Consider the following 14961-nt stretch of genomic DNA (forward strand, 5'->3'; position numbering starts at 1 on the left):
GCCCTCAGGAGAGCATTATAGGTGTCTGAAAAAAAGTACTACCAGATTCAGGAACAGCTTTTATCCCAAAGCAATGTCAATATCAAATGGTTTTAAACTATTATGATTATATGAATGCACAGTACCTTAATTTATTATTATGTGCGATTGATTGTGTGACATGTCTTTATTGTGGTTTTATGTGTGTTTTATGGTACGGATGTGTTGAATGAAGCACTTACTGGAGCAGTGCTCAAATTAAAGGCATTCTGATTCTGATACTGAATATGACAGGCTTTTTGCACTCCTGTTCTACCATGATGACAAAGAAAACAAGAAAATCACTCAGAGAGTGCAGTACTCCGCCAAGGCTGATCAGTCATTGTATCATTTTCGACGGCTGAAATTTTGAAAAAATTTGTGGCAGAAATCATGGCACTATAGAATGTGGCCACTTAATATAGATGTATCCATAAACCAAATGACCTTGCGCTGAGGACAGGCGGGTGTTGAATTAATAAAGTATCTATCTATCTATCTATCTATCTATCTATCTATCTATCTATCTATCTATCTATCTATCTATCTATCTATCTATCTATCTATCTATCTATCTATCTATCTATATATATATATATCTATCTATCTATCTATATATCTATCTATCTATCTATCTATCTATCTATCTATCTATCTGTTATGCATGCGTACGTCATGTACGGATACCAAATCACGTGACTTAAATATGTACCAGGCGGTGAGAATTGATGGGACTTGGACACACCTGCACAATTTAATCAATTGTTCCTTGTACCATTTCGGACGGATACGTCCCAATAGGTCCGCAGCGGTTGATTTGCAGTAGGATCGCAATCATTAACCTAATTAAAGTCTAGCCCCAAATCACTGAAAATAAATGTATTTCTGTGGGTCAGACAGTCTGCGGGAGTCGGTTTGAATCTTTGGGATATGATTGTTCTTTCTATCTGCCTCATAAAATAGAGCATGAAAAGTTTTCTCGTCTCAAATCAAGACACATGAAGTTCAGATTGAATGTTTTGGTTGCAATCACCAAATGTGTGTTTGGAGAGAAACAGAGCAGCACTTGCTGAAAAGACTGGCAGGCATGGGAGTGGAAATGAACTCACAACAAGAGGAAAGAATGAAGAATGAGATATCATCAAATTCCAGATGCAAATGTCATGCAGTAAATCAAGAAAATGAAACTAAAAAGGGGCTGGCTTTTGCAAAAGGACAACAACTTGAACATGAATTACTTCAAAAAAACACACACACACACATGCTGAAGCATTTGGAAATGGCCCTTAGGGTCACCTGATTTGAACGTCACTGAAAATCTGTGGGGATATCTTAAATTTGTACGGGGCAATTGAACTCACAAGTTAAAGTGATCAGTAAGACAGACAGAGTGAAAATGGACTAAAAACAGAAAGATTTGTAGCTGCATATAGCTGTAAAAATGCACACATCTTAATTACTGTTTTATTTGTGAGTTGATTAAATAAAAAGTAACATTTCCTTTTCTATGTGTGTTTGCTAATTGGGTTACAATCAGTTTTTCACATACAGTTTGCCTTTTTGCAAACAACTGTATATATTTTTTTAAAGTAAAAGCGTAACAAATGGCTAATTGATTATCATTTTTGAAAGTGCATCAATTTATCTATTTGCTCCCCCTTTCCCATCCACCTCACTTTTTACTAGTCTTCCTGGGAGCTCCAAAATGCAGTCTAAAACATGTATACACACACAAAGTATGCTACCAAACACCAACATAAGCATTATCATTCTAGACACGTGAAACCAAGAACAGCAATTCTTCATGCCTGGCCAGTCATATAGAGCTAAGATGCATTTTTTCTGTATCTTTTAAGGATAAAGATACAGGATAATTCTCTAAAATCCACTCAAAATAAAGCTCTGTTTGCGCCACTAACTGCATAATAAACCAGAACTCAACATTTCATGATGTTTTTCAAAAGCTCGCCCAAATCACAGTATCAAACGATTCTGCATTTTGACTTCCTTTGGCACGCTATTCAAAAACTAGCAGCACAACCAGCAAACAGTACAGTGAACAGCAGCGATGAAAGGCTCCAGTAGCCCGAGATCAAAAAGTCAAGTAACCGGAAGGCTTTCAGTGTGAATCCCTTGGATAGTTCGAGGCAGCCGGGTGTGGAAGGCGAATGAAAAATACTCTTCCCTTCTTCAGTAACTACAAACAAGAAGCCCTTTAGCAACTGGCTGCTCAGCACACAGAAGAACAATAGAGGAGGTTTCTCTGCTCAGCTCGGAGGTCTGAACAAGATGTGGCTATTACTAAAATCAGCAGACCTTATGTAAAACAAGTATTCTGTGTGAAAGAAATACAGTTTGCAGAAAAAACCTGTGGGATGAGATTTTACATTTTTTTTGTCAATTCCTGCATGAATTCACTAATTATTGATACTAATTTATGCTCATTCAAATCCATTATTTTGCAGCTTGGCAAATAAGTTATTATAACCAATGCTTTTTAAACACACTCAATTTTGTGGATAATTTTAAAGCTACCTTGGGGTCTTGAAATATTTGCAAATTCTCAAACATCAGGCTGCAGTTAAGTGCCACCAGAGGACAACTTCATGTCTCCAAATGCAGTCCTTTCAGAGGTCCTTTGTTCCACCTGTCAGTGTGGATTTAGACTCTCTTGTAGGCTTTGGCTGAAATAGGCTTATCTCTGCAGAAGACTGTGATGAACAAAAGCCCATTAAGACATTTAAATGAATGCTCCCATTTTTGAGTGCACACAATAGAGATTTCAATTTCTCAAACTGGCCGTCTTCAAAGAATTCACGAAAAAAGTTAAGAGGAACAGAAAAGAAACAACAAATGAGACAAGGCATCTTTCAAGCCCTTAAAACTAAAAATGGAAAACATTCATAGGGCTCATAGACTAATAAGTTGTGTCACAAATATTAAAGCTTTTAGTGTTTGTTTTAAGTTCTGAAAAATGATCCAAAGTGTAATATCTCAAGACTGTCAGAAAATGTATTCTGGAGTCCTGCTGATGTCCTTTGTCCAAGCTGAATAGATCATGACTAACAAGTCTTGGAGTGGATTAGGCACAGAGGATTGAGCAATTTGCAGACTTGAGTTTATTTTTGCTGAATATCATAGCATGTAGAGAACCGTATTCCCACAAGAAGGGGAAAAATCTTATTAAAAGGCCCACGTTTCCTATGGTGATATAATGCCAAAGACATACACGCAGAACCGTGTACCAAATGGCGAAAGTACATAGCCAGAGATCTGTCGGCTTGGAGAAATTCAAATTAATTTAAGTGTTCAGTCTATCGTGGTCTTCAGTAGTCTGGTCATGGGATGCACATTTACCGGTCAGATCAAATGATGTGCTTTGCTTTTGATGAGAGGGAGGACACAACAAAACAGTATGACATGAAAAACGGTGGGAGACATAACAGCGACGCACAATAGAATGGAAAGTTACTGGTAGCAGCAGTTTTCATCCTCGCAGATTGAAAAGCAGACATCATACCTGCTGATTTACCTTACTGTGTGCTTCTTGGATTTGTTGTGCTGGATCACAGACTACTCCCACCGCTTTTCTAGGGATCGAGAATAGTCCTTCGTAGTCTGCAGTAAAGACTGCCGCCATCTTTAATCACAACAGAGTCCATCTGTCGACGGTTCTTCCCTTTCTAGCCTCTCTTTCTCTGTTCCAGTCTCTCTGTTCCAGCCCTCTGTTTGTTGTGGGGGGTTCTTATTTTCCATCCAACATCAAACCACCATATCGACAGGCTCATGGGCCGCCCAGTAGGGGGGCAGCTTGAACATGCTGCATTGGCTGTTGTCCTTTTCCAAGCTGCAGATTAACTGACCACATTTATTTTTCTCAGAATTATATGGAGAGCCCGGAAAAAAAATTAAAAAAATCATCTCTCAGGCCTTTGATTTCAACAAGCCTGGCCTCAAAGCTCCTCCATGATTGTCCCTGAACGCATCTTTTCCTTAGATGTTCAGACTGATGGGATCTCTTTGATTGAGGCCACATCTGTAGAACTACTTTGTGAATTCATTTATGGTTGATTCTGATCATTTAAACCAAAAAATGTATTATTTTCTCCCCAGCGGTTCTATCATATATAAAGTAAAAAGAACATCTTCCTTTTCAGCAAAGCTAAGCTGGAATTCTTTGATCTCACTAACAAAAACTGAATTCGACCTGAGCACCCTCGAACTACATTTATAAGTATAAGCAGACTCCATTTCATTTAAAGTGACATGTCCTTTTTCTTCCTCTTGGTCCTTTTTTTTTTTTTTTTTTTAGCTTTCAAAGCTTGAATGCAAAGGCACACCTTGTTTACTGTCACTGTTTTGTTCCGCCAAACTCTTTCAATGAACAATAAAATGACCTGAATTTCAAGATGGTCGATGCTCTCACCTTCCCCTCCTGTTGTGTGGCTCGTCGGATCTTGTTTCTGTGGTCCGCCATGACTGGGCGCAGTCCCCCGTCTGCCACTCCGCAAGACTTTTTGTTGCTCGTGAACCTGTTTCTGATTCTTTGCAGTGTGTTGTTGAAAGATGAGCATCTTTACTTTACATTACAGCTTTAGCCATGCAACCCCATTGGAGGAAACAAGGACCAGATGATTGTCTGCATAATCATATTGTAGCTATGGTAACAGACCCAACAGGCATGAGCACCTAATTGCTCTGCACAAATTGAAGAACCAAAAACAAAATAAGAGAAATTAAGCTGCATTGTGCAAAATCAAATCATAGAAATTCCACATTTCAGCTTTTCAATCACCTGCATCATGATGTTTGTTATTAAAACTTACATCTACCTTCTGTATGATGTCGTGCAAACAGTTACTGATCAGATGAATGCAAAGAAAAGAAAGAGAGAGAGATGGGTGAAAGGAAAATTTGGAGAGAAGGGGAGAGATGATATTGCTTTTGTTATGCTCTGCTTACCTTTCAACTGGATTTCACACTGGCGTGTCTTGTTGTGACCAGGGTCAGACCCAGCAGACCCTCCTCACAATGACCAATTTTCTCCTCAAACTGCGCCAGCAAAGCCCCGCGGTGTTGGCTGCCACTCGCATTTGCCTGGATTGTGACACATTTAAACGCAATTTTACTTCCAGATCTCAACTTATCACATTCTTGCAACTAAAACTGTCGTCAGAAGTTATATTATGGCCAAATAAACCAGCTACTAAGTTGCGAGAGATGTTTCAGTACTAGAATGATCTTATAGAACTGGGACACCACAAAAACGTAGGATTATATAACACTCAAGTATGTGATTAAAGTTTTTCATTCATAACCTTAAATTTTGATAAACATCATAAGCTCTGTGCCACATGAGGAAACTGAATTTACCACGTTTAGTGGAAATGTAATACTGTATAACTGTCAGTGCCAAGCTAACTGCAGCATTTGATTCATGTAGTATTGCACAAATCAGAATGTCTTTTCACCTTATAAATATAGCTAAAGGAATAGTTATTAACAGAAGGAACAATTATTAATTATCTCTAAAAAGTAACATATAAGCCTGCATATAAAGCTCACTAATTAACATCTGACTCATTCAATCTGTATCAAAAACTAAATAAAAAGAGACTATTTGCTATTTAACAGGTTGGCAGCCGAGCAGACGAAGATGGCAGCCGCAAGTGGTACATCTATAGCGATGATACAGGACTCCCCATTTGGGAGTATTTTAGGTCCAGATCTGTTGATACTGGTGACCAAACTCTCTCTATTTGCTTCAAGAAAGTTGGGCCGATTGTGTCACCCTGCAACAATCCCAACTATAGCCATAAATATTGTATCAGCCTGACCAAGATCAGGTGTTTAAAAGTGCGGGTTGGCTTATGTTCAAAGTCTAGACAATTACATGTTCAATAATAAATATAAATACAAATATAAGGATATTAACATTATATGGGTCATTCCAGAATTGGAGGACATTTGGGCTTCAAATTAAAAAAAAAAAAGTAAACCTTGTCTTTTACAATTTTCTGCTCCATATTGATCAATAATAGGCAATAAACTATAAAAGGCTTGATTGGCTCAGCTTACACGTCAGTGGTACAAGTTTTATTCCATGTTTTATGTGTTGTTTGCTAAACCTACTCTAATCACAGTAACAGGGTTGCTTATCCATGCTAATTTCAGCTTTTTCTCAGGGGAAGAAACCCGATTTTTAACTAGCTGTTACTGCTGACCAAGAGGACGAACGTACTGATGGGAAAAAGTAAAAAGAATTTGTCTTATCCTGATAATATGCATAACAGTGTTGTATGAGGTAGAGTGAGACATTCCATCAAGGCTGACAATGTTATGAAAATATGAAAAATAAAAGAGAGGACATAGCTTTGCTCTATCCATTCTTCTGGAAAAACTGTTTGATGATGAGTCACTGTTTTCTTCTTCTTCTAGCTAAAAAGGTTATGCCAACTAACAGGGTTGTTGTGGGACACACGTTCCATGCATAATAGTTATTATTTAAAATATTGTGTTCATTAAAAAATGCTCCCACAATTACAAGAGACATTAATGCAAAAATATTACAAAAAAAGGTTTAAATTTTATTTCAACTGTTTTATTTGAGATTCAGTTTCGTCATCATGGAGGTGGGACAAGAGAAAAATGGCATTTACTCGGAACTCCAGACTTATTTAATATTTAAAAAAATATTTTCAAATATTCTTTTCTCCTAGTTTTTGTAGATTTGGTCTCAGGACAAGTAAATTTACACAACAACTGCATGTTTTAGTATTTTGTACATGGATTATTTGAAATTTGATGGGTTGGCAAGTAGAATGTCCTCCAATTCTGGAATGACCCATGACATAGTTAACATCGAATATTGTTTGTAGATAAAGAACACACGATGACGAAACTAACGTAATGTGGACCGATGAAGATGTGGAAAACTAGGATTGGAATTTAATCAGTCCGAAAAGTGTTTATTTAGCCCAGTTTAGCTTGCAGGATTTTCTGAAGGCGTGTTTTCTTGCAACATAGAAAATAGAGTTATGATCTGAAGATAAGTTCACAGCATCTCCCAACATCTTTATGGCTAAAATGAACCAATGAGAAAATCAAACAACCAAGACTACTGCTGTCATCGATGATGCGCTCAAACAGTCGGAAATATCCCAACTGTAAGAGAAAGGGATTCAAACTACTTCAAGAGGCACACAGGATAGAGTACAGATGTAGATATAACATCCTGTCTTGTATTTCACTTCCACAAGAAACACAAAAACAGTGATGAAAACTCTCTTGTCCACAGATTAAAGGTATTTCAGGGCAACTTTCCCAACATGACAAGTGTAAAAGTAGTTCTTGTGCACAGTAAGTGTTCTTCTCCAAAAACCAAAGTCTTCTTACAGCCTTGTCTCTGGTTTATTAGGTCTCCTACACATATAGGCATTAAACTCCATTACACCAAAGCTCCATTCCTTTCTGACTAGCTTGTGTTTGTAGGCTAATATTTAAAAGGATAGAATTAGTCTAGCTTTTTTAAAAATTTCTTTAGGTTGTTTTTCTGTGTTGTTTGTCCAAAACACTCGCTCATGTTCATGTTGTTTATTTCATGCATTCTGCTAGAATAAATCTGCTAGAATAAATTTTGTTCTGGTCATTTTGCACAGCATTGACTACAGATAACGATAATGGCAATGACATGACAAGGAATTCTCCTTTCAAAATGCATTAATTTTATCAAGCCTCCCTAACATGACTGTGGCAGCATGCTGACAGAAAAACAGTATAAAGTGCCAGAAGATTGGAAAAGAATACAATTTTCCTGTTCAGTTGCTGTCATGTATCAGAATTCAGACAAAGCAAATGCAGCTGAGTCTCACTCTTGTTAGCAAAAAATAAATAAAGAAATGCAAATGCTGTACAGAAGAGAAAAAAAATATGTGACTATTCCACCAAAAATAAATATTCTCACAGTTTCAGGGCACAAGAGTATTCATTCTTTCACAGGCAGCACAGCAAAATAAGAGGGTTTTTACAGCAACAGACCAATAAATAATTAAACAGACTGCTACAGTAATACTTCTTATTCTCTCAGGGAGCTAGCTGCTTGGTGTTCCCCAAATGAACAACAATGCCCCAGACCCATGTGATCTCTGACTGGAACATATTGCATTTCTCAGGTTATGATGTTGGAGGGGGTTTACGATAAACAAGCAGAGGGGCAAAAAAGACCAAAAAAAAAACAATTCCATCTAACATTATAAAATATACTAAAAGGCCCTCCAGCAATTTAAAATCCCTGAGAGTCACTCAAGGATGCTTATCCGGTTTTATCATCAAAACCTGCCTGTAAGACAGCTATATTTTTTTTTCAATAAACCTCCACCTTAACAGCATGAAAAGCATAAATTCTTAATAATAGAAAAACAAATAAGAATTCCCACGATGGAACTAGATGGTGGCTCAACAGTCAGTTGAAATCATGAACCTCATGTCGGCAAAAAACAAAGTAATAAACTGATCTGATCAATGTTTATATATTCTAACAGCATTTTAGGTGAGGTTCTGCCTGCTTTGGTGTACTAAAGCAAAGATTTTAAAAGAAACCGTGTCACATTTCAAGGTACTCTGAATTCAATCTACCAATGTGGGGTATTTTTTGAAGAGAAGCCCCATTTTTTTTATCTGTGTGCTCTGACAACGTGCTATAAGCAGGTCAAGGTGAATACTCCACATCTGTGATTTTCACTGCTAACTCATTCCCAATGGAAATGAGTCTTATTCATTTTTCAAACAGCCTCTAGGATATCTGATCTGAAAAAAAAAGAGAAAAGCTGCACAGGCAAGCAGTCATCTTTGATGTTTTGCAGAGAAAGACAGCAGTCTGGCTTCATGCATATTGTATTGCTTAGAAAAGAATTACAAGCAGCCTACTGGCTCCTGTGGTTATTAGTTATGTGAGCACATCCCTGGCAGTTCAATATTGATTCAGAAAAAATGTATATGTTGCTTGTAGCGTATTGATTGCCTTTACATTTAATTTGGATACTCTAGTAAATGATTTCTTGTGATATTTACTGACCCCCTGACCTCATTGGGCCAAGAATTTGCCAGTATCGGTGTGGGAATGGTCTGCAGACTTTAATGTACAGAAGTCTACACCTGTCTTGTGGCTGTATTCATCATTTAATTGAAGTATGACAAAATGCAATTCAGCTGCTAAGCCCTAAAGTCATTACTAACCTTCTGACCTTTTTCTTCACTGTTGGCCATGTAGAGAAGGCAAATTGAAATCGAATGGATAAATTGCCACTAGGCACTGCTTCCATAATGGGAATTTTAGCAAAAAATTCCAATTTACACATTTTTATTTTCATAATATGTGTAGTTGGCTGCAGTGAAATTGGCCGAGCGTCTCTTTTTTTGTCTGCAAATGGGCACATTGTTAAAGACGCAGCAGAGAGAGAAACACCAAGTAACAATGGCGCTTCTCTGCATACTGCCACAGCTTTGTTTGAACAGATTGTTTATGCACATTCACTATTTTTGCAGGAATGTCGATTGTAGAAACGTTTCTACAAGCGTTTGATCCAAAACAGGGTAAGAAACACACAAGTAAGGTCTCACCTTAGTTGCAGAGGGAGAACAGAGACCTCTGCCAGGCGAATGCTGCAAAAGCCTGCAGACACGTGTTGTTCTCACATGGTAGATTACAGCCTCCTCTTGTGGCCGAATCACAGTGCTACATCCATTATTTTCGCCCAACCTGCAGCTTGTAATGGTTCCAGTGTTTCCTGGAGACCCTAAACTGAACATCGGGAGAGTATAAAATAGTCAGTGACTGCACTATTGTGATTATAATATATAAATACCAACAACAATGACTATCGAGGTTGTACTTAAAAATATCCTGGCGGTCATTTTAGCGCAGGCGCGGTGGCCAAGTGGTAAGGCGTCGGTCTCGTAAACCGAAGATCGCGGGTTCGAACCCCGTCCGTGCCTTTTTGACCCCAGCCACGTAAAAAGTATATATGCTACTTTTCTGAGCAGCATATAATATTGTCTGTCAAATTTACACCTCGTTTTGTTGTTAACAAGCCCAATTTGTTTTCTTAGTGAACAATAAAGCACTCTATTAGTCAACATGCAAAAATACATTACAAGCACCCTTGTGTTAGTGCCAGTGTAACAAATAAAATGAAAATAGTTTCTACTGAGCTTGCTAAGCCTATTTACTGCCTTGTACCTTCACAAAAGTTCTAATTTTAAAAGTCTGACAGTCTGGTATCCAATATGTTTAATGCAGAAGTGGCTTTCTTCAGTTTAAGCGATTAAACTTAGTTATCTAAATTACACAAGCCTGCTGGTGAGCATTAAATACAAGTATGTAAAATACGGCAGAATTAATCACAAAAGCTTCACTTAAAAAAAGAGACTGATTCAAGGGGGATTTTATTGAAACAATAACAAGAAAAGAACAAAATGTATTACAAATGCTAACCAGTAAATCTCTACTGTATCCTACAAGTGTATACTATTTCCATCTGCTGTAAACATGTCACCTGTATCTCAGTAGTTTAGGGAAAACACATACAAACACATGCAGAACAAAGCAGGATTGGAATGCAAATGACTCACCGCATTCATAATCGTATCTCAGCCAGGTGGAACAATGTGTCCTAGACAACAGGGCTTTGCTTGACCTGCGATGCACCACGTTTGTTGTCGAGTTGATCAGCCCCGCTGTCATAATTTGTGTTGAGATTGGAGAAAATTACTGAAACAATCAAGATAACAAGAACTGATTTATAATATCAAGTGTAAATACAAAGAGGCATCAACTGGACATCAGTATCCAATGAACATATGTAGATGCAGATCAGATGGGCAATATGGGCCTGGATCACATTAAAGCCTCGCCATGTACTTAAAACTTACTGTTGTTTCTGCAGAAACCTAGATCGAAACAAAAACAACACACTCCATTTGTTCTCATATTTGCCCCATCCACAATCAGTATTGTGTGAGTTGATTTTTCAGAATCTCAACCAATGTTTTAGTGCTCTTTTCCACAAAATCCCATAAAGTTTCCCATCAAAATCAGATTTCATTTCACACTGTGGCAGTTTCACTATAATCATGCCGCTGACACAGATCCAGCAGACGAGTGCAGTTTCCTGGGTAACGCTCCACGTTGCAGCATCAATGATTCATATCTGGTTCATGTTGTAGTATCGTCATTTTCCATCTGTTCAAGTGACCCTTTGTAAAATGATGCCTGATGATAGGAGAGAAACAACTGGAAATGGCTGCAGAGGTTTTCAAAAAGCTTTGCCAACAGCGTCCACAACACATCACCGATGATTGATGTCCAAACTCCAGCTGCACTCACTGTGGGATGAAATGCTGCATTTAGTACATAAATCAGTGTACACTAGTCATTGAAAATAAGATCCAGATGGTAAAATCACTAGTTCTCAGTTATTCTTCATGATCGTAGAAAATAAACCAGAACTTTATGACACTATGAGCAACATGCACAATTTTGTGCTTTTTATGATTGGATTACTTTTCACCTGATCAGTAAAGAATGCCTTATATGCAACATATACTCAAGGCTATTGCGGCTGTGACGCCAGCAGCTTGTTTCCATGGTAACCTTTGTTGACTATTGTATAAACAATAACATTGATTTTTTTTTTTTAAAAGAGGAGGTTCTGTAATTCATGAATGTAATATACAAAAGTATAACTTATTTATTGTTTTTCCCTCCTCTCTCAAACAGTGTTTATTTCCATTGAACCTTTGGTAGATGAGCTAAAAATAAATGTACAATATGTCACCCCAGATGATGTATACTGTAAATGCATATGGCTACATAATGACAGTCTCGCTTCAGTAAAAATGAGTGTCACATAGCATTTAGCAAAGCAATTATCAGGCCCCTTCCAGATAGTTTTGACTTTCACAACCACTTCTCAAATCCCAGATATAGCAGCAGACTAAGTGACTGAATTCCTTAGGTTTTACCAATCAGACGTTTACTGCTTTTCACCCCACAATTTAGCGCCACAGGTGAAAAGACTGTGTGCTGCAGGCTTGAGACTCATTGAGTGACAAAGTGTTCCATGCTGGTGAAAAAAAAAGGCAGAATAAGAGCTATCTAACCAATTATAAAACACAATGCAGGAAACATGGAGCCCCAATTGAAATGAAATAAAATAGAAAACTGTAAATTCAGCTTGTGGTTGGAATGCTCAGCTAATGATAGACAATGTTTAAGCCTTGATTATACTCCCTTGTGGACGTTCACACAGACCGCTGCGGACACAATGGTCAGTTTTTGATGGCTTTATAGCCTATTTATTGCTCTAGATATTCACAAAGAGTCTAAATTTGTATAATGATATGATCACTGTTTTCTTCAAGCTGTTAGTAAAGATTAAATAGAGTTATGAGGTTTCTTCGGATGCTGAAGTTTACAACACACAGGCTCTGGTGAACCATCGTGTACTCAGTGACCCTTGAAAGTATAACGCCTCTTTTCCACACAGCTGTATTTGGTGTTTATATTTTCAGGTAATATATATATATATATATATATATATATATATATATATATATATATATATATATATATATATATATATATATATATATATATATATATATATATATATATATATATATATATATGTATATATATGTATATATATGTATATATATGTATATATATGTATATATGTATGTATATATATGTATATATATGTATATATATGTGTGTATATATATATATATATATATATATATATATATATATATATATATATATATATATATATATATATATATATATATATATATATATATATATATATATATATATATATATATATATATATATATATATGGATGTACCAACACAAGTAGAGCTCCTCATCAAGCAAGCCACATCTCATGAAAACCTGTGCCAGTGCTACATCGGATGGTGTCCATTTTGGTGAAGAAGAGTCTCTTTCAGCCAAGGTTACACTTGACATTCTTTCTCACTGACAAAAGAAGAAGGAGCACCCAACTCAAATCCACTGAAAAATGTCCTGAAACCACAGCGCAGAGCCTTTTGAAAACTGTTTTATGTTGGTTATGTTGGTATCGTTACTATATTACTACATCACTATTGTCTCTCTGAAATCTACTGCAAAAATTCCCATTTTTCAGCATACTGGAGGCAAATTCCACATTTAAAATAAAAACAACAAAAAAAAAATGGGAGGAGAAGTTTTGCTAACATTTGTATAAGTACAAAGAGCTCCGGGAAGGAAGAAGGTATAACACCTCTTTTCCACAAAGTTTTGCTTCATATATGCAAATACATACACTCCTGTTCAAAAGTGTGGAGTCACCCAGACAATTTCCTTGGAAACTCACACTTTTATTCATGTGTTAACATAATTGCACATGAGTTTTCTAATCATCAATTAGCCTTTCAAAACCATTAGCTAACACAATGTAGCATTAGAACACAGGAGTGATGGTTACTGGAAATGTTCCTCTGTATCCCTATGTAGATATTCCATTAAAAATCAACCGTTTCCAGCTAGAATAGTCATTTACCACATCAACAATGTCTAGATTGTATTTCTGATTCATTTAATGATATCTACATTGAAAAAATATGCTTTTCTTTCAAAAATAAGGACATTTTTAAGTGACCCCAAACTTTTAAACGGCAGTGTATCCTAGTCAAAAGATGCCCCCTTGTGGTCAATGCAAAGAAATACATGTCATTACAGATTAACCGAAAGTTTACTTTATGGAATCTTGTGCAGCATTACTGTCACAAAAAACAGGACAACTGATACTTGGTGAGAAATAGAGCAGGGAGTTAACCAGCCACATGTGGAGCCAGCTTTGTGACTGTTTTTGTTACAAGTTATAATAACTACTACAATATGTGTGTCCTTTGTATATTACACAGTGATCTACTGAGCATTTATGGAACACTTTGTCCAAGTGGACTCCAGGCAGACCATAAAGTAGCATAATATCAACAATGTTTCCACAGCTGTCCATGTGAGCATTTGCAATGGAGTATAATCAAGGTCTGTTCAAGGCCTTTTGGTCTCGTGAACTTGGCCAGACGGCAAAATCTACATGACTCAGACCCCAGCGAACCCTCACTTATGCTCATAAACGTAGAATGACTGGAGTTACTGTAAAAAGAAGTTTACAGAAGACCACTAAATTAATTATATATACAAAATACATATAATAAAATCATGATACTTTCTAGATACATATATTAATATTTTTTGAATTTTCATCTGTACAATACATTTAAAGCTATGTTCATTTAAACAGAATTTATTAAAAGTATTTAATCTCTTTTCAATAACCTGTTATTTTAAATGTTTATATCTCTTTTTGACCGTCTTTATTATTACTCTAATTTCCTTTAATCTGTCCTCTGCTGTGAATAAATATAAATAGGTTTCAAGGATAAAACACAACGAGGAGATAAAATAAGGCCGGAGGTAGACAACAAAAGAGCCTGTGACATGCAGTTTATTGGCAGCAGGTCCAGGCTGCACGCAAATAATTTTATTTTTGTCTGTGTGGGCTGCAGGTTCTGAACTCAAAGGAGATTTTTATATGCAATAGATTGCAACCTATTCATAAATATGCTTTCAGCTGCACATTAGTTGACATTGTCCTGCATTATCACCTACCACACATAATATATCTGCACATAGCATGTCAAGGAAGGCATACAGATGTTATCCTTGTCAGAGGTCACACTTCTGTCCTGTACATGTTTGTTACTGTTTATATTTTGCAGTGTTTAAGCCAGGACTTCATTGTGTGCCATCTGGCTCTCAGCTGGGGAGACAAACAGTTGATTAAGGAACGCAATTAGCATGGAACAGGTTCTGTCAGCTTCCCCGGCAGGGA

At 36.8% G+C, this 14961-nt stretch overlaps 1 protein-coding gene and 1 non-coding gene across 4 annotated transcripts in view; one reads left to right on the forward strand and one right to left on the reverse strand.

Annotated features, from left to right (window-relative positions):
• axin1 (axin 1) overlaps window positions 1-4619 on the reverse strand; it is a 39841-nt gene extending 35222 nt beyond the window's left edge. Inside the window, exon 1 of one of the 3 annotated variants that reach the window (XM_035953905.2) lies at window positions 4445-4619. The gene's annotated coding sequence lies outside the window, so the exon portion shown is untranslated. Of the gene's footprint in view, window positions 1-3538; window positions 3992-4444 lie in introns of those variants that run through there. The other 2 variants (XM_023282535.3, XM_023282534.3) reach the window with 2 other exon arrangements.
• A 5320-nt stretch (window positions 4620-9939) lies between these two features.
• On the forward strand, window positions 9940-10011 carry trnat-cgu (transfer RNA threonine (anticodon CGU)). The gene has a single exon. It is a non-coding gene; the product is annotated as a tRNA-Thr (tRNA).
• The last annotated feature ends 4950 nt before the right edge of the window (window positions 10012-14961 follow it).

The sequence above is a fragment of the Amphiprion ocellaris genome, chromosome 19, assembly GCF_022539595.1.
Source record: "Amphiprion ocellaris isolate individual 3 ecotype Okinawa chromosome 19, ASM2253959v1, whole genome shotgun sequence".
NCBI lineage: Eukaryota > Metazoa > Chordata > Actinopteri > Pomacentridae > Amphiprion > Amphiprion ocellaris.